At 39.3% G+C, this 26666-nt stretch overlaps 1 pseudogene across 1 annotated transcript; it reads left to right on the top strand.

Moving 5' to 3' along the window:
* The first annotated feature begins 10887 nt into the window (after positions 1 to 10887).
* LOC143556629 (lysine-specific histone demethylase 1 homolog 1 pseudogene) lies at positions 10888 to 19165 on the top strand (annotated as a pseudogene). Its single transcript, XR_013139405.1, has 3 exons — positions 10888 to 11009; positions 11108 to 12023; positions 18446 to 19165. The product of XR_013139405.1 is annotated as a lysine-specific histone demethylase 1 homolog 1 pseudogene (transcript).
* Positions 19166 to 26666: the final 7501 nt, after the last annotated feature.

Genomic DNA, 26666 nt, shown 5'->3' with positions numbered 1-26666 from the left:
GTCGAAAAGTTGATAAAATGAAGTGAGGCCGGTGTGAATCTTTCAGGAGGAGATTGAAGGTTTTTATAGAAGAAGAATGGAGTCATTTGATATAGTTTGGAGTGAGATATGGGTCTCCAAAGTTGACTTTAGAATGCTGGCAGAATCTAAGTGAAAGATTTGGTTGAGATATAGGAAGATTTCTTGATATTTAGAAGATATGGCGAGATTTGATTCAGGGATTTTGAGTTAACCAATGTGATATTTGAGTGTAATCTTGTACAAAGAGATTGAGTTGAAAATAATATGTATACTTGTGTATGCATATGATTTGGAGTGGGAGAGAGGACAAGAGAGTGAAAGTCACTTGCTATTGGGTTGGTTCATCTTGTGTTAGTAGAGAATCTTAATAAGATATTATGGAATTTTTATAAAATAGGTCTCCTACACTTGTCATTTTTATAAAATTAGTGTAGTTAATGCATATCTTTATATAAACTAAGTGATTATATAAAATAATATGTGTGCATGAACATTTATAAGTTGTTTGGAAATTTATCTCATCTTAAAAATAATACTATATGTATACATATATACCAGATAAACATACTCAGTAACATGAGTTATTTAAACAAGTGTTATGCAAGTATGTATATCCTTTGATACGATTACATAATTTGAAAATTAGGTAGATTGGTTTTGTATTTGTTTACATGCACATACATGAATTAAATAATTGTTGTAAGGTAAATATTTTTAGTGGGTTTAGTAATTGTGTGGGCATGCCCAATAGTGTGATTTCGAGTGCAGCGGGTTCCAAATTGTATTCATTGTTTTCCTAGTTTTCTTCAATCTAATAGTTCTTTGTAAATCAAATACTAAATAGATACAATTTAAAGAAAAAAAAATTGTGGCCTAAAATCAGGGTTGTTACATCTAGAACCACCAATGGCAATAAACGAAGTTTAGATTATTGTCAATTATAACAATTAGTTGAAATTATTAAAATCCAATTTGCCCTACACTTATAATAAAACTTGTTTAAACCCACCACTTTGGCATATGTCAAAACTCTATTAAATGTCATCTCGAAATGGCAAAATATCGTCACATTTTATGAAAACAATATAACATCTCAAGCTTAGAAGTCAGGATGTGACATGGGTGGATATAATAGCATTGCTATGTTAAGATTCACTTGTTAGTTTTGGTTATTTGAGTAACTTTCATTATTTATAACAGTGAAAGAATAATTACGCATATAAAAATTATATTTTTGCATAATTTAAAAATGTAGTTATTTGTAAATGCTTTTTTGAAAAAAAAAAAGAAAAAAAAAAACCAATTAAGTCACTAATTTATTTTTAAACTCAATCCTAACCATACTCTTAATATATAACGCATGTAATTAGACATGATCTTGAATACAACATAAAGTTACTATAAAAGTCCATGCGTGGTAGCACCTTGCATGAGGTTTGGTCTCAATGATGGCTTATAAAATAGTTCGTTTTAACAACATCAAGCTGAAAGTTGTACATTTTTGTTTGTGTGGATCTTACTGAGGTGTCCGGTTTGTTGTTAGACAGGCTGTGTTATAAGCAGAAGTATGAAAAATTGTTAAGCACGAGAAGGCGTGTGTTGAGAATCAACACGCCCTCATTCCTTTTGCTTTCGATACATTCAGGTCTCTTGCCCCCAATGCTGCTACATTTCTAAAAAGAGTTCAGCGGGTCGTGCACAGCAACTCAACGACGCCAAAGAACGATAACTTTGTTTTCAGTAGGATCAGTTTTGTTATTCAAAAGGGGGTAACAACGTAGCTTGTTGCTCGCTTACCTACCTCTTTATTGTAATGGGATCCTTTTATTTGTCAACTATGGGCCCAATTATGATTAAAAAAATTACAGTAATGTTTAAACCTTTTTTATAGTTTATTTTAATTATTTGGCAAACTGGAAATAAATAATCCAATCTTTTGTGTATTGACCGATAATAATCTCATCTTTAAAAATCACTACCAACGGTTCAACCATTTAACTTTTTTTGTTTTAGTGGTCCTCCGTTAAAAACACTTAGCGTCGTTAAGTTTTTTCTAATTTTCAAACCGATGTTTTACAATATGTAATATAAGAAGCTAACAAATTATTATACACTTTCTTCCTGTACGTTTGATGCAATAATGTGACCTATATTCTTTTGTTTGTGAAATTTTTCATTGTCAGTCACAAAATGATGTCAACCAGATTTTGTTATCACCATCAACCATTAAGTGAACTGAACTTAAAAATCCTTACACATTCCCTTGTTGCATATGCCCTTGAGTTAATCATGCTAACATTTTTTTAAGTTGTGAATTGTTCTCTCTAATCCCGATTGGGAATCAGAGATCCATAGTACCCGCAGCCTCCAATCAGAGATCCATAGTACCTGCAGCCTCCCAAACAGAACGCCACACTAGTGCAAGAGCATGAAAGAGAGGATCCAAGTCTCAATATCTTTTTGTATTTTGATATTGATTTTTTTTTTCTTTTTCGAATTGTTCATTCCTGAGGGGCGGACAGCGAGGTGTCGATAGCAGACTTGGCCAAACTAAGAGGCAGTTTCACCTTAACAAAAAAATTTAAGTGAAGAACCTTGCTGGTTTGATTAATGAGCTACGTGGGAAAATGGAAAAAACATCGAGAAAGGGAAAGCATAAATGTTAAATCCACCTTGAAGTTGACTTATTCGCTCGATGTGAGGAAGCCCACGCCCAGGGCATATTGGCGGCGCAACCGAATCAAAAAAGCAAGAATAAAACAATCCATGGACATGGAATCCCAGGTTTTCTAAAACTTGTCAACTTCCTCCAATATTGCAGCTGAGACCCCGTTATGTAACTTACCTTGCGTTTGTCCATGAGGCGCTTCAATTAAAAGTATAAAACAGGAAACCTAGATGTGACCTAGAATTGTAAATGCCAATATTATCTAGAAAACTCACGTGCATTTAACAAATTACATCAACATTCTAAACGTAAACCAAAAACGTATCTTTAGTCTTTTGTTTTTATACTTAAATAAATTCTTTAGAAACGCTCAACATCTTTTTCCGGTATATTATTAATACCTACACATTATGCTCAAAACAATATACGACATCAAATCTATCGATATAACAATATACATGATAGATTCGATTCTTTGAAGATATTAAAGTAAGATGTCTACATAAAAAAAGAGTTAAGTGGAGTATGCACTCATGTGGTTAACACCCTTTTATAGGTTAACCGTGGTGGGATTTTTGCACTTTGACACCTGTATTGTGCAATTCGACGCAAATTGAACCTACCGTTATGTCATACATAAAAATCTGTTAAAATACATATAAAAAGAACACTGTAGCCCTGCAGTTTGCAAGCTTGTGGTTTGATGTTATTAACAATTACACCCTCTCCTCTCTCTCTCTCTCTCTCTCTCTTTCTAGGGCTGTAAACGAACCGAACGAACACGAACAAAGCCTTGTTCATGTTCGTTCGTTAAGAAAATAATTTGTTCACGAACACTTACCGAACGAGATTTTATGTTCGTGTTCGTTCATTAAAGAAATTAATGTGTTCACGAACGCAAACGAACACAAATAAAATTTGGCAGAGCCTAGAGATTGAGACCAATGTATTCATCAATGTGAATAATGAAAGCTTGTAAATGAATCGAATGAACATGAACAAGGGCATATTCGTGTACGTTCATTTAACTATAAAAGAACACGGACACTTAATCGAACAAATATTTATGTTCATGTTCGTTTATTTAAAAATGGATATTTGTGTTCTTTTGTTTAAAATCTAAACAAACATAACTGAACATAGATAAACGAACGTGTACGAACAAATGTAAATGAACACAAATATAAACAAACTTAAATGAACACAAATTAACAAATATAAAACCTTTAAGTAGATGACCTATCAAGATAATATTTAATTGTTTTCTATTAATACATAAACGAACGTAAATAAATAGACATAAACAAACATAAACGAGCATTCATGAACATAAATGAACGAACGGAACATGTGTTCATGTTCGTTCGTTTAATTAAACGAACACAAATTTTTTGTTCATGTTCGTTCGTTTATTAAATAAATGAACATAAACGAACTTCCCACCGAACGGTTCACGAATATTTCACGAACGTTCGGTTCGTTTACAGGCCTACCTCTCTCTCTCTCTCTCTCTACCCCCCCCCCCCCCCCCCAACCACCACCACCACCACCAGACACCAGTGTCGATGGAAAAATCGAAATTACAAACACTAACCTATCAATGATCAAATTAGCAGTGCATATTGAGGCTCAAACCGAGATTGGTAAACTAGTCTCTTCACATTCGATTTCCTAGTCTACCCCATCAAATTCCACTTATCTAACCTTCTAGTTTCCAGCTTCGTAAAGTCCACTGCTCCCATGGAAATTCTCCATTTCGGGTGCCTAGCTAACAAACACCCAAAAGTATTTGAATCCAACCAAAATCTTGACCCATTTCAGTATTTGATCCCTAACTTCACTAATTAAAGTCACATTTTCATAGGGGCCAAATTCACCATACTTGTACCAATCATCTTCACCCAAAAAACCAAGTTGTTGGTTACAAATCATATATGTAATTCGAACCCTAGAATATCCCACAAACTAGAATTCCAAAATTCGTTTTCGGGAGCCACAATTGATAAATGATATGTTAGGGCTTTTATTCAGAATTCAAAAGGGTGTGTTTTAGTTATCTCGATTGGTGCTCGATAGTTGAGATTCGCCGGAGTTCTACTCGGTGGCGGAGGAGGAGGAGGAGGAAATAAATTAAGTGAGGGCTGTGGAGGTTGGTTGTGGAACGAGGTTAGCTGGGTAACTTGGGTTTGGGTTAATATTGTTGTTATATTAGGTTTATGAATGAAAAGATGACTTTACTCTTGGCCCTATCAATTTTCAACAATCAAATGGATGGTTGACTTAACAATGGGTTCAATTTGCGTCATACAAGTGCTCAAAGTGCAAAAATACCACCACATGTGCTTATCATGTGAAAGAGTGTTAACCAAAAAAATCATAACTAAAACTGATTAAAATAACCTATGGATTGAAACTTGCTTGAAACATCTCACTCAAAATTGATTTGGTTTATAAGCGAGCGAGGCTCACCTGACTCAACTTGACTCGTGAGAAGAACCGACCCTGTATAAAACATAAGCTAGAAAAACAAAATTACAAAAAAAATGCAAATTAGTGATAATGTAAGGACCAAAGAAGCAGTTAAGGGGTGTTTGGCCTAACTTTTATTTTTTTGGCTTATGATTATATTTTAAAGTAGCTTATAGTTTAATTTCTATTATTTAATAAGCTATTTTTAAGTGTTTGGATTAGCTTATATTCTACATGTTGATAATAAATTGTTAAATCCACCGTTCTATAATTTGTTACAGTAATAAGTTGCTTCAATAATTATTAATCCACCACCATTTGAGGGCAAATGAGTAGCTTACACCCTTACACAGATAAACTTCATCAAATAAGCTAGAAAACCATCTTTAAATAATTTTCTTCAAATCTATCTATATCTCTATTAAAAAAATTGAGTTTTGGACACTTGGCTCTTTTCTATTTATTGTCTATTTTCCAAAAATAACTTTGAATGTTAGAATTTCTTTGTATTAAAATAATTTAAAATTAAATTAATAAACCAACTTCCTATTATAATAATTAAAAAAAAATTGCTGTTAAACAGACTCAATTTTAGTGGTATAACCCATAACCCGATCCTTTTTCCAACTATAACCCTGTTCTCGCCCATCATTCAACAAGCCTTAAAGAATTTGACTCTCTCTCTCTCTCTCTACGACTTCGATCAACGGGCCCTAAACAATCAAACCCACCCTTATTATGTGATCAATTCAGCATAAGAAAACGATAACAATCATCAATCAGGTATGATCAATTACGTGAATGGCTGAATTCACTCGATTATTCTGTGAATTTTCATTCTGTGTGTTAAATTTTGTTTATAGAATGTCAGACCCGGTTATCAGTGTGTGCTAATTTGTGTGTGACAAAGTGACGATTCGTTAATCGAGTTAGGGTTCACCGTTACAACCTCCATCTCCAAAAATTGTTTAGAATCAACCAACCTTAAATAGGTATGGTTCCTTCTTATGTTGTTTGATTAGTATTATGTTTCTTATGCAATTTTACCACACTTCATTTCCGATCTCTGGATAGATCTAAGGAAGATGATTTATGTCATGAATCATAAGTCCAGCTTTCTTACTAACGTATGAACTTCCTTGTTCCAATAGTAAAACATGTTCTTATTGTTCACCAAAGTCAATTGATCAAAGTTGTATACATAATTACATATGATGATGTGGTGGAGAGTTACAACTTTGACTAATAGTTAATGCATAATTAGTAACAGCCTCGAAATTATTATTTCAATTATGTATTCAAATAAATTCAAAACTGATTCGCTCTATCAAAATTGGTTACAACTTACAAATTTAAAAATAAAAAACTTATTAAACAACTGTAACTTACAGTTTGAATTTTTTCGGTTCAGCAAAACTTTTCAAGATCTTTCATTTACCTTACTTAAAAAATAAAATATAAAATAACTCTTGCTTTTCATATTTGAATCCAATCATGCACTCAAATCAATAAATTACGGGAAACCATATTTTATTTTGATTTGCATATACAAATTGGTATAGTTATATATTCAATTGCCATAACAATATAATTGCCTATTGGGTTATCTTCGCTATGCTATTCAATTGTCATATTTTATTGCATACTTATATTGTTAAATAATTGAGAAGAGAGACAACACTTTTAGAATTTAGTTTAAGACAACCATGGTTACTGTATAAATGTATCTTAAACTTTTTTATTAGCCTTAAACTTTTTGTCATATTTGTATGTTTAATCGAAACCCTACAAGTTTAAATTTTCGCATTAGCCTTTAGCTTATGAATTTGTAGCTGTCACTTATCATCTGATGTTAATTTGTATGCCATATCACAAGAAGGTATAATTCTCTTTTGTGACATATAACTTTCTCTTCAAGGTATAATTCAAATGACTTGCATTTTGCAACCTTTTTTAAATATTGTGACTATATTATCCGCTCACTTTTTTACTTTTAAGTTCAATTAATTTGTTTGACTTCAGCTATATCCTCGTCAAATGATGTGTTTAGACTTTAGAGTTTATAAGGATAGTGGAGATCTCTTGCTTTGTATCGCTTGCCCGAGGTCATTCCATAAAGGTCAGTTTTATATATTTGAATGTTTTTTTATGATGTTAGCGAGATTATTAATTACTAATATTCACTTAATTATTTTGGTCAACACAGAATGTGTACGTGAACCGAGCATCCCGCGTGGCAAATGGTGCTGCAAAAACTTCAAAAGTTCTCTCTAATTATCAATTTGGAAAGTTGTAAAATGACTAAAAGCCCCTGTTTTTAAAGCTTTCTCATACGAGTATTCATAGGTCCATGGGCATTTATGTCATTTTGCAACTTTTGGCAAGTCTCTTTCTTTTTCTTTTTTTTTTCCTATTTATTGAATTGTATGAAAGAAACAAATCGATACTTGGGTGGCCTCTAAGGTTGTTTTTTCATTAGTGTGTGTAATATGTACGCATTATCACTTAATTTTTAAATTTTGGTCTATTTTACTGTTACACAAACCTAAAAAGTCAACTTTGTTTATAATGCATGATGAATGTTCACTAAAAAGTGTTGATGAATGCAGATCCCATGAGTTTAGCAAAATTAGTTTCAATGACCAGGAAGTTATAGTTTGTGATCAAGGCGAAAAGGAATATCATATCGGCTGTCTGATATAACAGTTAGCAGAGAAACCAACGGAAAGGTAATCTAATCTTATGTTTGTATTTTTAATTTTTGTTTATAATAATAATTTATTATAGTTAATAAATCCTTTGAATCCGTATAAATAAGTAACTTTTATAATTATATTTCATTTAGATTCAAGATCCAATTTGTGTGCAAAATACACCACGAGTGTCGGAACACTCACACCTTTTGATCATGATGCCATACAGTTAGCATACGAGTTGGTTGTTGGTGATGATGAGGTACTTATTATTTTATTGCTAATTTGTTATCTTAATTAAGCATAACAACTAATTTTAAAAATTATAATTGATCATGTATATTAATAAAGACATTTTCATTTACTCGTCTTTGCAGTTTGATCCTATGCAAAGTTCTCCAACAGAACTCAAAGGTATCTTGTAGAGGAAAATTGATAAAACGGTAAAAGTGAAATAATGGAGAAAGTAAAGGGTAAAAGTCATATTTAATGAAAGTCCTTGTAGTTTCATATTAATTTTAGTTTGAATACTCTTTCAGGAAAGAATGATTCATAGCATCTGTTGGTTTGTTGAAACCGAGTTACAAGATACGGATCGTGTTCTGGCTAGCTGGTACGTTTTCTCAAATAATAAAAATTTTGGGTGCATATTTTGATAGTTTACAGGGATAATCCAGGTACTTTTAAAACCATTGAGGACTACAATGTTGTGATCATATTTCTTTTAGTTGATGCAGTGTTTATAATCAACTTTTTTTGTGGATTTCGGGATTCTACATATTCATTTCAGTCAAGGTTGTAAGTTTGGTAAACATGTCATTTTGTTGTTATTAGATGCAGACTCAAAATGCAGCTAATGATTACTGTGGACTATAGGGACAATTTTGTTGGAAAGAGTGTTTGAGGCTACGAATTAAATACAATAAATCGCAAATTCACTTCATATTAGTTTGTAGATGAGTTTACAAACAAGAAAAATTCTAAGGCTCTTGGATATGGGTCAGTCGGTCACGGTTTGAGTTTTAAAGGAAAGTTCGAAATTTAGATCAAGTTTGCTTTCGAGATCAGTTTGGGTCAGACTTAGTGTGAATTAAAGCCTGATTACGGGTCAAAAATTTTGAATGGGTTTTGTTTCAAGTTTTTCAAAATCATAAATGGGTAAAGAGATTTAGATATTTTTGGTTCAAGTTACATAAGTTATTCGATTCAAAGTTGAATGCGGGCCATTTGAGTTCATTTATTGGGTCACAAGTAATGTGATAAGTTTCAAGTTTTGAATTCGGGTTACAACAATTTTTTATACCAGATTTTAGATTAGATTTGGTCTCAGGTTTTCGATTTGGTAAAAGGGCATTTTGTTGTGATTTGTTGGTTTGAATGATATTTTAAAAGAAATATGTGGCATTGAGAAGGTTGTTGACTTTTGTAAAAAAAAATTGTTACCATTTGCTTTTGAGTATGGATGCAAACATAGTAATTATCTTATGGATTTGAGTTAACTAGTTTTTGTGTATCACTTTGAATTTGTTGCAAGTATATAAATAGATGTTTATGTTTATGTAATGCATTATGCATACCTATATTCATATGACAAGCAATATCTTTCGTATAATATTTTGTATATGCATATATACATTTCTAACAAAGACATGTATTACCCTGAGAGCATGAAGTACAACATCAATGCACAAAAACTCAATGAGTTCATTTCTTTCATGGCTGAACGGGTTAGTTGTTATCATAATACTCGGCTTCCAAATTTCTATATGTTGACATGTATAGGGATATGCGGATCATCAAAAAAGAAAAACCAAATATGAGTATAATTAATTATGATAATATAATACTAAAGTAAAAAACCCGTACATGTATGCATTTTTATATATATCTTTATTTTACTATTCTTTTGTTTCATCCTGTACACTGTGTAGTACCAATAATTACCTTTAGATTGATAAAACGTCTACATAAATTCTTATTATTTATTAAAATATCAAAACGTGCACACACACATGTGTGTATTTAATTGATGTTGTCTATATTTCTACCCGTGTCTTATACAGATCAATAACCTAGTTAGCTTAAAAGGCTAAACCAAACACCAAGTTAAAACTTATTTTGAAAAAAAAAAAGGTTAAATAACCTATTTAACCTAGGCCAAACACCCCTTGGTTTTATCATTGTGTTGTTAACCAATCTATCGAGTTATATATTATTATCGGAGATTCTTCACCTGACCGCCGTCAGCAATGGACACCATCATGGAAACCCCAGAATCTCAAGCCGACACCACCAACAACACCTCCGATAACCCCAACAACGCATCCTCCGGCGACGACAACACCTCTCTCGAAAACACCCATCTCTTACCCACAATCTCTAATCCCCTTCAAACCACCACCGACTTAGTTGAGCTTCCGGCCACCAGCGACGCCGCCGTGCCCGCCCCTAAGAAACGCCGCCGGACAAAGAAACAGTTCCCGGAGATGATCCTCTCCGCCGACGCCGTCAACGGCCACAAATCACCCGAGGATGCTTACGCCTTCGAAGACGACATCGAAACCCGCCGCCGCCGGAGAGTCTCGTCGGATCTTGACTTAGAAAGCCTAATCGCGATTTCCGTCGGGTTTCCTGCCGATTCGTTAACTGAAGAGGAAATCGAATCTAACGTTGTCAGAACAATCGGTGGGACCGAGCAGTCGAACTATATTGTTCGGAACCATATCCTCGCGTTGTGGCGGTCAAATGTTGATGTTTGGCTGACGAGAGCGCACGCACTTGACTCGATCCGAGCTGAGCACACTCACCTGGTTGACTCGGCCTACTCTTTTTTACTCGAACACGGTTACATCAACTTTGGACTCTCACCCGCCGTGAAAGCGGCGAAATTGAATCCAAGGGGGGGTCTATTTAGAGGTAGCGTCGTTGTTATAGGCGCCGGACTTGCCGGATTGGTTGCGGCTCGACAGTTGATATTTTTAGGATTTAAGGTGCTTGTTCTAGAAGGTAGGGCGCGCCCGGGTGGGCGTGTACGGACGAAGAAAATGTCGGGTGGGGATTGCGTTGTGGCGGCGGATTTAGGCGGGAGCGTGTTGACGGGAATTAACGGGAATCCGCTTGGAGTTTTAGCGCGGCAGGTGGGGTTTCCGCTTCATAAGGTGAGGGATATCTGTCCGCTTTATTTACCGAACGGAGACACGGTGAACCCCGAGATTGATTCAAAAGTTGAGGTTTTGTTTAATAAGTTGTTGGATAGTGTTTGTAAGCTTAGGCAGTCGATGATGGAGGAAGCCAGGTCGATTGATGTTCCGTTAGGTACGGCTTTAGAGGCTTTTAGGAATGTTTATAAAGTGGCTGAAGAAGATCCGCAGGAGAAAATGTTGCTAGATTGGCATCTGGCGAATCTAGAGTATGTGAATGCGACATTAATGTCGAATCTGTCGATGGTGTTTTGGGATCAGGATGATCCGTTTGAGATGGGCGGTGATCATTGTTTTATTCCGGGAGGGAATGATAGGTTTATTAGAACGTTAGCTGAAAGCCTTCCGATTTTTTATAATCAGACGGTGAAGGTTATAAAGTATGGGTCGGATGGTGTGTTGATCAACGCGAACGGGAAAGAATACCATGCTGATATGGTTCTTTGCACGGTCCCGTTAGGCGTGCTCAAGAAACAAACGATTGAATTCATACCCGATCTTCCTCAAAGGAAGAAAGATGCAATAGAAAGATTAGGGTTTGGGTTATTGAACAAAGTTGCAATTTTGTTTCCTTACGATTTCTGGGGAGGTGAAATCGACACGTTTGGGCATTTATCTGATAAAACCGATAAGAGAGGTGAGTTCTTTTTGTTCTATAGTTATTCGTCTGTGTCGGGTGGGCCCCTTTTGATAGCTTTGGTGGCAGGTGAGGCTGCAATCGGGTTTGAACAAATGTCACCGGTGGAATCAGTGAACAAAGTTATGGAGATTTTGAAGGGGATTTTTAACCCGAAAGGGATTGCTGTGCCGGACCCGCTTCACGCCATATGCACGCGGTGGGGCCAAGATGAGTTCAGTTACGGGTCGTACTCGTATGTGGGGATCGGTGCGTCGGGAAATGATTATGATGTTCTTGCTGAAAGTATTGGTGGTAGGCTTTTCTTTGCTGGTGAAGCAACTAATAAGTTGGTGGTAGGCGTTGAGCCCTTCGTCGACCGCCTGATGACCTTCTACTCTTGGAGGTGCATCCAGGGGTGGTATACTCTGATAACCCGGATCAAGGGTTTAAAGATTTGCGCAACCGAGCGCAGTCTTCGTTCATGGAAGCGGGAGTTCTTTTTTATCTCCGCTCGCGCCATCCCCCTTGCCATGAAGTTCAAGAATGGGCAAGCACTTCCCAGCCTTCACGCCTCCAACTACCAGGAGGCGGAATGGTTCTCGAAGATATCCCGAGTCCAATCTCCGGTTTACCGCTTTGCGGAGTCCGGGATGGTGATGCTCGGGATGAGCCGGGTGTGGAAGGATGCGGATGCGCAAAAGATCCCGATCGTCCTCGAATACGGTTTGAACTCTGTTCCTTACGGTATGCTCTGTTTACTTTGTTTATATAGGTTTGTCTTCTAACTGTTTTTCTTTTATTTCAGAGGGGAACAACTTGCAGTCGCTCCTGTATCCGCGGGAGGCTGACAGTCCCGCCCGGATGGGTACTCGTGCTCTAGATGAGAACGAGTTGCCCATCCTTGAACAGACGGCGGATCGGTTCGTGGAGGTCTACCTGCCAGGCCACGAGATCCTAAGCGCCAGGCGGCCAGGTAAGGCGTTATTCAACCCTTGACCCCTCAATGCTGAAACCTCTGCTGGAATTCCTCTAATCTTATGTTCTGATGAGGAATCCGCAGATGGTCCTCCGTTGGTGCGGAAGAAGAAGGCTGCCGGCGGGAAGGGGAAGGCGAAGGTGGCCTCCGCTGCCGATCCGGTGCCTCGGTCTGATTCAGAGACCGAGAGCGAAGAGGTGGCGGGGAACCCCGGTGGTGATAAGACCACTGCTCCGGAGGCTGCGACGACTGTCACCTCCGGAGAGCCTAGGATGACAACGGTGAGCGGCGTGAAGAGGCCGGCTCCATCGGGTTCATCCCCGCCTGTCCGCACTTTTAGGCTCAAGAAAACCCGTAAGTACAAACTTTATTTTTAACTTCATAACTTTCCATTATTAATACTTATCTTCTTTGTGCAGGCGTGGATGCTACCGCATTCCAGGGTGAAGCGGGGAGGAGTACCTCTGGACCCATGACGGTAGGCTTGGTCAGCCTACCTGAGGCGACGACCCAGGCGGCTGCGCCTGCTTCCGCTGGTTCAGTTGCTCACTCCGTTGAGCCAACTGTTCCAGCTGTGATGACATCACCGCCGGCTGTCAGTGCCATTTTTACCGCATCTTTCACTGAGCCGGCGGTTACTTTTTCTGCGGACTCCGCAGCGGCAACCACGGTTGTGAGTTCACCTACAGTGAGTTCACCTCCGTTGGTTTCTACTACCGCGGCGGCCTTCACCATGCCTCCTCCGTCATCGGCAACGACGGCCGATCCTTCAGGTATGCATGAGGCTTCTCGCCAACCTCTGCCTCCTTCCCATCTACCTGATCTCTTGGACGGATTTCCCTTGGGTTCAGGTGATGGGTTTGGCGGCTATCGGCCTGTTGTTGACCCTACAGGTGCGTAGGGTTCTTTTGGCCTCTTTTTTTTTTTTTTTTTTTTTATATCATCTTTTCCTAACTGCTTTTTGTTTTTTGCAGTGTCGGATTCCAATGAAGTGTATGTTCCACGATGGAACATCCGCCAAGGAACAACCCTTCGCACACCTGTGGAGTGCGTGGAGTGGGCTCGTCACGCAGCTCCCAGTGGTGCGTTGGGGGAAGCCATGGCTAGCTACCAGGAGGGTAGGCTAACCAATGAGCTTCGGGTTCTCCTGGCCCGGATGCAGCCGCGCGTCGAGCTGCTTTGTCGTGAAAACGACAAGTTAAAAGCAGCTCGCATTCAAGAAGTAGCTCAGGCGCGGGCTGTCCGGGAGGAGAATAGGAGGCTCTCCGCCGCTGCTGCGGAGAAGGAGAAGGCGTTCAAGGCCCTTGAAGTTGAAGTTCAGGCCCGTCTCGAGGCCCGTTCCAAGGCTGCCCAAGCTGTTAACGAACAGCTTCGGCTGGCTAAGGAAACTGCTCGGAACGCAACTGAAAGGGCCACCAAGGCTGAAGCTGTTGCTGAGCCTCTACGCCTCGAGAATGAGGAACTTAAAGCTAAACTAGAGGCGCTCCAACAGGCTCATGATGCCTTGGCGATGGAGGACGCGAAGAAGCTCCAAGAGATCCTGGACCAGAGGGGCGTGCTTGACCACACTGAGCGGAAGCTAAAGGGCGTTGAAGAGGCTGCTGCAAAGGAAGTGTTGCTTGCCAACCTCAATAAAAGTGAAGCCGAACGCGCTTGTAACCAAGCTCAAGCCGCCCTCCAAGAAGCTCTGGTTGCCAAGGAATGGCTTCTTCGAGAAGCGTTGTCTCAGGTAAGCTTAACTTCATAATGTCTTTACGCTCCTTTGTGAATAGAAAAGGTTTTGATACTTGTATTTTTTCTTTTTGTAGGTTGTGCATCGGGTCTTTACGGATACGTCTTATGACGATGCTATGAGCGCAGCCCTCAACGCTTCTCATGAGGATGGGGAAAAGGCCGGCTTCCTGCTTGGTCTAGGGTTTGTTGAGAAAGGCATCCCGCCTTCCAACTTCCCTTTATTTGATGTGGATACTGAAGCTGTATACGACCAAGCAGTGAATCAGTATGCCGCCTTCCCACATCCGGTGGTGGAGAAGGTAAACGAAGTCGCTGCTGCTGATGATGGGCTAGCTATCCTTAAAGCTTTCCTTGAACCACCACGCTCTACTGATGGTGCGGGTCCGAGTGGAAGTGGTCCTGAAGCTTGATCCTAAAGATCCCTCTCCACCATTAGAGTAGATTTTTATTTTTGTATAGCTTCTTTTGTATGCGGGTATGTACGCAGCAATCTTTGTAATAATTGAACTTCGATGGAATAAAGATTATTTGCCAATCCCTTGCCTTGTTTGTTTCACGCATATTCTGATTTAACTTAGCAATTTCTTTAGTACTTAGATAATTTAACTTTTCAACGTGGTAGATAATAAGTTAGTTTTGCGTCCTCTTTCATGATTGTGCGGATAAGACCGTCACTTGCACTTAGTAGGATGGCTAAACTTACATTTATCCTGCGTGGAAGTTTTCCTTATCTTTTCCTTGAAGTTTTCTAAGTGTTTAGAATAAGTTAACCTTTGAACGTGGTAGATAATAGGTTGAAGTTTTGCTTCCTCGTTCGTGATTGTGCGGGTAAGACCGTCACTTGCACTTAGTAGGATGGCTAAACTTTACCTATATCTAACCTGCGTGGAGGTTTTCCTCATCCTTTTGTTCGAAATTTTCTAAAGTATTTTGAGTAAGTTAACCGCTCGACGCGCGGTTGTCAATAGGTTCGGTTTCCTCTCATGATTTGTGCGGTTAGGACCGGCACTTTCATTTAGTGGGATGACCAAAGGTTACCTATGACTGACCTGCGTGAAGGTTTACCGTTTTTTGGGTTTATGCGGGTTTTGTCGCCTTCCCCACGCAACGACTTACTACATAATTATGCGGTGAGTACCGGCATCTGTGTTGAATAAATTAACCGTTCGACGCGCGGTTGTTAATAAGTTGTGTTCAGTTTCCTCTATCATGATTCGTGCGGATAGACCGGTACTTTCATTTAGTGGGATGACTGAACTTTACCTTTAACTGACCTGCGTGAAGGTTTGCCGTTTTTTGGGTTTATCCGGGTTTTGCCGCCTTCCCCACGCAACGGCTTTCCCCGTAATTATGCGGTGAAAACCGGCATATTCGTGTGGAAAGTTCATAAGTATAAATGTAAAATCATCAGCGTCGATGTTCTAAGGAGAATCATTTCCATTAGAAGTGGCTCTGGGCCTTTTCTTTACAAATTTGGAATTCATCTACATGCAAACTGTGTAATTGAGCTCCCTTCCATGTTGTTGGGATGGGAGTGCCATCGAGCCGATATGCACCTGGTTCGGGATCTCGTTGTTTACGCAGTATGTAGTCTCCGGCATTGAAGCTGCAATTTTATTCGTGTTTTCCCCAGCTGGGGTTCTACACGCATCAGCCTGCTCAGCGTTCGTTACGCCACGAGGTGTGCGAGCGTCCCATCTCTGACAAATGCTTCGACGATGTCCTTTACGTCTGTGCATTCTTCAGTGTTGTGGCCTTTTGTCCTGTGAAAGTCACAGTATTTGCTCATATCAGCATTGTGACGATGTCGGATTATTGGAGCCTTTGGCCATGGGAGCTCCTCAGTGGCGAATATCTCGGTGACGCTTTTGGTGAGTGGCGTCCATCTGGAGTTCTGGTTCGACTGTACGTTATCCCTTCCGCCTAACCGATGTTGCAAGCAGGATGAGGTGTCAAAGTTTACCCTTGACTGCCAAATGCCTAGCTTCCGCTTTTTGTTTAGTCGGGCGGTAAGGAAGTTGTCTTCTCTTGTTTTCTGGGTGTAGAGGTTTGTGCTCTGGGGGAGATCTCTACCCAGTTGCTTCTCCGTTTCCGCAAAGCGTTTAGCTGCTGTCATGATGGCATCCCATGTGGATGGCATGCCATCTTTACCCGTTAAGGTGCGGATGAGCTCTGGGTCGTTTGCGCCCTGGATGAAAGCAGCGCGAACAAGATCTTCGCTAATATTACCCAGACTTAGCTTCTTTGAGTTGAAGCGAGTGATGAAGTCTGGCAAAGATTCATCTTCCTCTCGAATGAATTTGAGGATTGTCCATTGCTCTTCGGTATACTTTCTTTGTTGGCTGAAGTGTTGGCTAAATTTTTGCTGGAAGTCTTCCCAATCGTAGATGTGGTGGACCGGTAGACGATCGAACCACGCTCTAGCTGCCCCAACAAGCGTCATTTGGAACATGTAACACCACGTAGGTTCCGTCCAACTACTGACGGTTGCCCCCGCTATGAACCTGTTCAAATGATCGTCTGGATCAGATATACCATCGTAAGTGCCGATGTTGGACATCTGTTTGGCACTTTTCGGGACGATTGCTTCCGCAATGTCCCTTGCAAATTTGGACGTTCCCGCCTTTGCAGCAGTTGGTGTAAATGTTTTGGAGAAGTCACGTGGGTTTCCACCTGCGTTTTTTGGTTTGAAGGTTTCTCCAAAACGCCTTCTCGGTTGGGAGTCTGTTTCCTTACGCTTCCCTTTCGCCCTATGACGAGGGTTTGCGTCACTATCGGACTCCTCCGAATCATTGTCCCAGTACTCTCTGAATTCCTCAGGCTGTTGGAGTGAACGTAAGCGTTCATCCAACTCGGCTTGGAATTCTTTTTGACGTGCTTCCGCCCACGCTTTAACTTCATCGAGTGTTTGGCGGCGAAGCCTCGTTCGTTGTCTCTCTAACTGGGTATCGGTGAATCCCAGTGAGCGATTATTTACTGCACTTGCCCCAGCTTGGGTAACTGGGGCAGTGTTCGTAAAATTTGTGTAGTCGCCGGTATCCCCCTGAGTAGCTGGGGTTGTGGTTACCGGAGTTTCTTTAACCAACTTTCCAGAAGTTTGAAAAAACTGAAAAGAAATGAAGTTCTAGCTTTTATGCACGGATGGCGCCAATGAAGAAACACTAATCGTCCCCGGGCAGATTACGGATAATCTGGGGGTTAAATAGATGTTTCCCACGAGGGGTTAGACCCGGCAAAGATGGTTCTTCTGATAACCTGCAAAACAGACACCGTGAGCTCGTCACTGAGAAGGGGGGGTACCTCCTTGTGACCACCCTCCGGCGTGAGAATCAGACTAGATTGCTCTTGAATATAAATGTATATTAAGATATTGCTAGAGCAGATATCAGGTATAAGATGTAAGATACAAGATAAGATGAGATGATCATACCATTTGGGGTATTTATAGCCGAAGGTAGGTTTCCAAGAGGTTATGGCCGGCTGAATAGTATTCCTGTTCTACCAACTGTGGCCTACGCACGTGCCATGCTGTCAGTTGGTGGGTAGGCATCGGCTGACAGTGACCAGGCCTGCTGTGTACTATTCCTTTTCCACCAACTATAGGCTATGCACGTGGTATGACAGGAGTTGGTGAGTAGGTAGCGGCTAATAGTGACATACAGTACAAGAGCATGCTGCTCGCCATACTGTTGTCAATGGGCTGTCGTATCTCTGGTCAGATCTTTTGCCCATACCTCGTCAGGTACAGTACAAAAGATCTTCCAGTATCGTACGGACTGGCTCATTTGGGCGGGAGTATTCCCCCTCCCGCCTTTGTGCGGGATTGTTCCCGGCTTTGCTCATTCCTTCAGGTGACAACTGAATTATTGAGAGCTAAGTGCCTTGTGCGTGTAGCCCTGCTGCGCGGGTGGCCTTCCCTGATGGCTTGTATCCGAAGCTGCGGGAACAGGCGGAGTACTTCACCATTGGGGGGCATTTCCTGCGGGAACAGCTTGCGTACTGCGCGTAAGGACGTCACGTCTCTGAGCATGGTGGGTCCTGCGGATCCAGTTGGTTTCTGCGCAGACGTCTCTTCAAGGTGAGTCCTGTGGGTCCAACTGGGCTCTGCTGGGACCTACCTCTTCAGTCCCGTTAGGCGTGCTCAAGAAACAAACGGTTGAATTCATACCCGATCTTCCTCAAAGGAAGAAAGATGCAATAGAAAGATTAGGGTTTGGGTTATTGAACAAAGTTGCAATTTTGTTTCCTTACGATTTCTGGGGAGGTGAAATCGACACGTTTGGGCATTTATCTGATAAAACCGATAAGAGAGGTGAGTTCTTTTTGTTCTATAGTTATTCGTCTGTGTCGGGTGGGCCCCTTTTGATAGCTTTGGTGGCAGGTGAGGCTGCAATCGGGTTTGAACAAATGTCACCGGTGGAATCAGTGAACAAAGTTATGGAGATTTTGAAGGGGATTTTTAACCCGAAAGGGATTGCTGTGCCGGACCCGCTTCAGGCCATATGCACGCCGTGGGGCCAAGATGAGTTCAGTTACGGGTCGTACTCGTATGTGGGGATCGGTGCGTCGGGAAATGATTATGATGTTCTTGCTGAAAGTATTGGTGGTAGGCTTTTCTTTGCTGGTGAAGCAACTAATAAGTTGTATCCTGCAACAATGCATGGGGCTTTTCTTAGTGGGTTGAGAGAGGCTGCAAATATGCTGAGGATGGATAAGAGAAGGAAGTCAAAGTCAACATAGTCAATTGATAACTTTTGTTATAGGATGGTTGGTTGTTAAAACTGTTTATGAATGTAGAATCAGGAAGTAAGCTTTGGGTTTAACCATAATTTTATAAGATCATGACCCTTATTTAATAGATTTATGGTTATAATAAGTTGAATGATTATGAACTGTTTTATTCTGATTGTTTTATTGATTACATAACTTGTTTTCTAAGTTGTTGATTTTAGTAGCTTTAGGGTAGGGGCTTCAAGAACCCTTTTGTATCACAAGGACCATTTTGTCCTTTTTAAGTTTCAATCTCAAACTAGTAGCAGACACTCAAATTAGTCAATTAATTAATCGAAATAAAATTAGAAACAAATGTTATATTTAGGAAGCATTAGGATTAGCTTCTATGAATTTAGCTGAAATTATAAAGCCTAGCTCTTATGGAATAAAAATAGCTCTTTCGTAATAAAAATACAGGTTATTAGCTTCTATCCTTCGTATTACGAGGTTGTTTTACATTATTCGTTTATAATATTCATATATTTTTTTGAATTTAAATTTTATTTATTGTAAGAAAGCTAATAATTAATTTAGAATATGATGATAAAAAGGCTTCACATATAAATAAAGCCTTTTAAAAACTATATGGGTTTGGTGAGAGACTCATAACCGCTTATTTATTTACTAAGAAATTGTTTTTTAATTATAAATAATATCTTTTTTTTAATATCGGATATTAATTTTTAGTATATTCATATTTTGTAGGATTTTCATATTAAATAATATTTTATGATATTAATTTTTAATTTAATGAGATATTATAACTTGTTTAATGGTTATATGGGTTTAGTGAAACCTATAACCGTAAATTCAAGTCAAATGCATGAAAAGTCTTTATACAAATAGAACAATCTGGTGGCTTGAGAGACTCTAGAGAGCAATCAGAGAGCTTTCAAAGGTTTCATTTATATATATTTAAGATTTATTCTATGTATGACTTACATATAGAAAAGATAATATGTTTTAGCCTTTAGGCCTACAATCATTGCATTTTCAATTGACATCTATTGTAATGATAAGCTGCTCGTCTTGCCATGACCTTCTCTTTAATTCTCAAAGTTTTTGTCGCCCATCGCTGCAGGGGCACAGAACCCGTCGTTGTCTCGGCTGTGCTACCGGAGGCTCTGGGCAAGTCGGAATAGGAGAGCACTCATCTTGGGGGTGGGCTTACAACTTGGATGCTTTCTGCAGTTATCTACTCCGCACTTGACTACCCAGCGTTTACCATGGGCACGATAACTGGTACACTAGAGGTTTGTCCTTCCCGCTCCTCTTTTACTAGGGAAAGGCCCTCTCGATACTCTAACGCCCACACTGGATATCGAATAAGTGCTTTTGTTGAATGGAAGGAAAGAGATCGTTGAGGTAGAGGAAAGACGGTCTTGTGTTGTTTTGGTGTAGAAACAGTTAAACCAAGTTATGTAAGAGGATATATGCGCCAAGGAGACACGGGCTCACGTGGTCTATTTTCATTCCACTTATTAATGATGATCTAATCTGCGTATTTAGAAATTCACATCTTCAATTTATTGAACTTTTGAATGATATCAATGATTTGTAGATTATGCTATTGTATTCCATAAGACAAGGTGGTATAGAAGCCGCTCACTACCATCCTACACCATTGCATGGAGATCCCTGCAGCATCTACGTGGAAGTTGCTCACCACTCATGTCGATGCCTCTACCATCGTTCTCTTCTTTCTCTCTTTACATTCATCGTTCTGTTGGAATCTTCACGTTTGTGGTCTTCTTCCTTATGTGACCATTGTGGGAGCCCCATCATAACCAATCACGGCAACACGACAACTATAGTTCTATACTGCATAATTAAAAATGCTTCCATGTTCGTAGAACCTAGAATTTTGTGTCTACATATCTAATATAAGATTTCTTTTATCTATAAATGATGAGATTGAAAATAACTAATTTATAAAAAGAAGTAAACCTAGATTTGGTGACTTAAAAATTTAGGGTTTTAAATGTTGTGAAATTATAGTAAAGAAATTTAAGAGTTTGCAAGTCCTAAGAGAATTGAAGGTAGACCGTAGAAGGGTTAAGGTTGTCAAATTGGGTAAACACAATTGATGATACGTGTGTTACTTTATTACTTGAAGGGGTATTAATGTTAATGGTTAATAAAAATAATAATTGATCAAACTAGGGCGGTGGAGAACCCTAAGGAGGAAAGCCAAAAAGATATCGCCTTCTAATCACGAATTGAGGCTAGAAGTCTCTTTTGTTGTGATATCTGGTAAGCGATTTCATCATCTTAATTTTGTAGTAAACCTAGATTGCGATTTTGGGATGTTGTGGGTGGATAATAGACGCAAATTACATATGTTGATGGGAAAATATATATATAGAGGTAGGGTTAGAAAAAAGCCCAAAGAACCCTTAGCTCATTTAACGTTTCCGTGGGTCACTCGTATACTACCCATGGGAGTCATCCCAAGAAACAGAAAGTCCAAACATTATTCTAGAATCCGCGGAAGCCATCCGCGAGAAAAAGAACATAGGTCTTGGCAGGCTGTGGATACATCCGTAGAAGGAAGAACGAATGATTGCAAATCCTTCTAGAAGCTCGCAGAAGGTAACCGCATACAAAAGGAAGGACTTCACATGTGCAAGGCAAAACAGTTGTTAACCAAAAGATTCTCTAACAATGACATTTACCTCCTTAACAAAGAGCATGTAATGGTCTAACCAATGAAGATGAGACAGCTGTGCATTCCCCAACGGCCTAGCACATGGCCAGGCTGGTACTTCCTATCAGAATGGGCCACGTGTCTCTCCAGGTGAATGAAACATCTTTTGGATAGTGACAACTTAGTCAATCACCTTCTTTCACCCCTGGCTATAAATATCTTCTCAATCATTATGAGGTATCATTCACAACTACGAGAATACATCAATCGCATTATTATAGTACTTTCTCTCTCAAGAAGAAAAGTTACTGATTCTCAGTCGGATGGTGGTTACGAGAAGACCCCTCCCCCCCCCCATCTTGTCCTTCTTGTAGGGAGCTAACGGTGATTTATTTTGCAGGATACAAACTCAGATCTAGCTTGGCTCCCGACTTGTTTTAACTTAATTCTATCAATTATTCTTTATCCAACGGGAATATAGGTCTAACCCTACTATGATTAGATTCGTGCTTCTTCATTTGCGTCATCCGTGTTTTGGCTAGAACAGTTTTCATTTGTTGTTTTTGGTTGAAATGAGTCAGATCCCGCAAAATCCGGTTGATACTCCGGCGATGACAAAGCGAATGGCCATTTTCGAAGGTCCCATTTCGGACGACGATGGACATGTGACTGTAGAAACTAGTTGACATCAACGAACCTCATATATGGACGTCAGATCTGGAGAATCTCCCCGTCGCAAGGGAGAAGAGACGATGGTTCGCCCGTCGTCAGTTTGAACCTGGAAGGAGGACGCAAACTCCTGAGGAATTGTTACGTCAAGAGAAGGAACGAATTGCTGAAGAATACGAACGTATGTTGAGTCACGGACGAGTACCACCAAGGACGTTGATATACGAAGAATCACTTTCTCCATCTCCGTCTCCCCGCTGACAATACGCCAAAGTCAACTTGGTGCTAGCGTCAGGACTGCAACAAATTCAGAGGAACATTGGGAAGGTATAGGTCATGACAGAGGTCATCGTGTTGAGCGGAGCTTATCTCGCAAACACCCGTACAACCAGAGTAATGCTTCTCGCGCTTACCGCAAGAACACATACAGATGAGAATGATGGTTATCCAAGTGATGAAAGTCGAAATTATGGTAAAGAAGAAACTAGCCGCTCGTGGATGATGGTAAAACACACTGAATACTATTGTGATGCGGAGGTGGATTTCACAAAGGCATATAGACCCGCGGTGTTCACAGAAAAATTCAAATTTAAATACCGCGGATTGCTACCTCTCCCTTCCTAATACACGTGAAAATTCCAAGCAATTTGGGCAAGTATAACGAGATGACAGAACCTAGCGATCATCTCCTTAATTTCACAACGGTTGGAGGAATAAGTGGATGGACTTTACCTTACTGATGCCACATGTTTGCCTTCACGTTGATAGGGGCCGCTCGCGAGTGGTTCGAGAACTTGCCAGGTGGACAAATTCAGAGTTGGAATGATCTTGTGGCGAAATTCTCACAGCATTTTAGTCATCAAAAGGAACACACGCGAGACCCCTCAGGCTTTTTAAATGTTGTCAGGCGCGATAACAAGTCGATTGAAAATTTTATCTACTGCTTTAACAAAGAAGGGTTAAATATTGGCGGGATTAGCGAAGATATGACGAGGGGCGCTTTTAGACAAAACATTCGCAATAAAGACCTTATAAGATGTTTGACCGGCTGCGATGGAATGCCTAAGTCATTGGATGCTACAATGACAGCAGCTAAGGTGTTTGTTGCAACAGAAAAAGTTCTAGGGCGGGATAGTCCAAAACAAACATCTAAGATATAATTGAAGAATGCTCGAGCCAGTAAACAAAAGCATTCTTCCATTTGGTCACAAATTCAGTCCCCTGCAGAACCTTCTCGCGGGCCTAACGCGCACGTGTTGATTGGAGACAAAAATAAAAATCAAGGTCGTGGACGTGGACGTGATGATCACAAATGGACTCCCTTGACAAAAACTCCAACCTAGATTTTGACTACTAAGAATGTAGACTTCAAAAAACCCAAACCCATGACTGGGAGGAGAATTTGAATCCTAACCAGCGCTGCATGTTTCATGATAAAATTGGTCATCACACAGACGACTATATTAGTTTGAAAAATGAAACTGAAGAAGCGATCAAGGAAGTTGAAATATTTGCTTAAAAATTTTAGACAATGAGCGTGTATTCAAACCGACCGCCTTGATAATGGCCTGCTGAAGAGGCAAAGCAAGGATTTAAATGTGCACATGATCCTAGGTGGTAAAAATCGAGGGTACAAGAGGTCTGAAACTGATAGTGAGGATTGGAAGGCGGAGCCAGCTATTTTTCCAAGGGTAAAGGGAGCCCTTTGCAAGAAAAATCCGTTGGTGATTACGACGTTAATCGGTCATTATCGATCCCGATATGTGTTTTTCGACACAGGGGGGCACATAGACATCATGTATGAACAATGTTTTGAGCAACTAGACAATAAGGACAAGGCTCGTGAATTTAATGAAATTTTAATGGGGTTGGAAACATGATGAACTAGAATGAGCTTTACTAAAATATCAATCTGCATGATTAAATCTGATTTGGTCAAACTAAGGTGATGACAAAAGTTTGTTTTATGAGAAATGTAAATTATAGTTGTCATGTTGCGCATGTGAAAACCATCCTTGATTGAGTATGCTTTGAATTAATTCTTTTTATACTTAATTGTAGTTTTGGTATCTGTGGTAAAACCCAAAAAGCAACTTTCAACCCTGTGGTGGCAATTTTGCATATAAGGCCCCTATGGTGGCCATTTTTTTGCAATTGGGTTTCCCATTAGCTCCCGTTAGTCTGTTCCGTTAAATAGAAGGGCAAATCCGTCTTTTGTCGAATCATTCCCCCTTATACAAAATAATCCCCTCTTTATCGCAACTTGCACCCCTATCCATGTCTTCTCGCCGTTCCATCTATATCGTCACCCGTCTTCATCGTCTTCACTCCAATCGTAACAATGGCTTGAATTTTTTACGCAATCCTTAATACTATGTTTTTCACATGTATCAGAATTCACATTTTCCCGTTAATTCGTTTGTTCGATTAAATTTAGTTTAGGCCGATGCTCTATATTTGGCACGGTTATGTTATTGGTTTTATAGTCGCGATTTGGCTGGATGTTAGCTTTGACCACCTAAATTTTGAGTTGGTGGTTTTGGTGAAAACCCGGTCATACAGGATCTACACTTTCTAGTTTGAAGCAAGTGGCCAGGATCAAATCGAGTAGGGTTTAAGTAGTAGTTTTGATGTTTTGTATAATATTAACTTAGTTAGTAATGACCTAGACTGGTAATCATGCATTTTGTATTATATCAACAACTAACTAGGGCATTTTGTATTAACTTAAATAGCAATCTAGTAATTATGTCTTTTAAATATAATGATATTATGATCACTAGTTGACTGCAATGTTGTCAATTTGATCAATCTGTGTGAATCTGTATGATTTATGTGGGTGTGATTATGTTTGTATCTATGTATGCTTGTTTTTATATATGTGAATTTCTAAAACTTTGTGCATATGTGTGCTTATATGTATTTATCTTTTGTATGCATAATTAGAAGTATGTGTGATTATAATTAGTATGCCTTTGTTAACTTTGTAGAACAACAACAAACTAATTAGTTAAGGAATCAATTGCTTGCAATGTGTGTATGTGTATTTATGCAGGGGCATAACAGTATTTTTATGTATGATTGCCTGTGTATATATGTATTTGTGGTTGTGTATGTGTATGTATAACCGTGTCTGCATATGCTAAGTGTTTTAATAGGTGTTTATATACTAAGTGTCTATATACTAAATGTTTTATACATTGTCTTTTGTAGTATTAACACTTAGTTGTACATGCACACAATTTGTATAAGCTAGTGTGGAAGGGCATGAGTGTCATTTCACATTAGTGTGCGTGTCTATGCATATATGTATGCAGATATGTATTTGTATGTAGGTATGTATTTGTGTAGGTGTTTTGTATGCATTTGAATGTGTCTCTGTAAGTAGCTAAGTAAAACATTGTGTTTAATTGGTTAATGTTATGCAAAGATTAGGAAAGTCAAACTGTGTGTTTTTATCTAGGGTTCTTTGATTTGCAAAGTCATAGTTTGATTTAGGAAAGTAAATTATTGTGTTCAATTGGTTAATGCTGTGCAAAGATTAGGAAAGTCAAGCTATTTGTTTTTAACTTAGGGTTCTTTGATTTGCAAAGTCACAGTTTGACTTAGGAAAGTCACGCTGTGTGTCTGAATTTGATTGTGATAAGAAAGTTTAATTGAAAGTCAACGAGTGTGCATGTCTCTCTGAATTTATATATGTATGTGTGACTATGTGTGTGCATATGTATATATGATTGTGACTGTGTGTGCATATCTATGTGAATATGCATGCATCAAAGTATGAGTGTAGTGTGTGTGCATATCTATGTAGTGTGTATGTATATTTTCAAACTATGTAAATTTTTTATGTCATGTCAATTTGGTTAATCTTATACAAATAAGCAGTTTAGAGAGTCATGATTATGATTGCTTATGTTAAGTAGATTGTAATAAGCATCTTACAATATAAGTCAACAGGTCATAGATAGTCAACCATAAAAGGTCAACATTTGGTTGGTTTACACTGTTGGAGGGAAAATATTTTAACAGGCCGAGGGTCCAAATTGCATGTATTTAAAACCACATGGTTGCAAATTACAAGGGTATAATTGTTTTTTCGCATAAAAACAAACTTTGTGTTCACAAAGGGGACCTAATTGCAAAAAAAAATGGCCATCACAGGGGCCTTATCTGCGAAATGACCATCACGGGATTGAA

This window comes from Bidens hawaiensis, unplaced genomic scaffold, assembly GCF_021521415.1.
Source record: "Bidens hawaiensis isolate Kalapana, Puna unplaced genomic scaffold, B.hawaiensis_p1.1 tig00018660_1, whole genome shotgun sequence".
Classification (NCBI taxonomy): domain Eukaryota; kingdom Viridiplantae; phylum Streptophyta; class Magnoliopsida; order Asterales; family Asteraceae; genus Bidens; species Bidens hawaiensis.
This window is presented reverse-complemented; position numbering and strand designations above follow the sequence as displayed.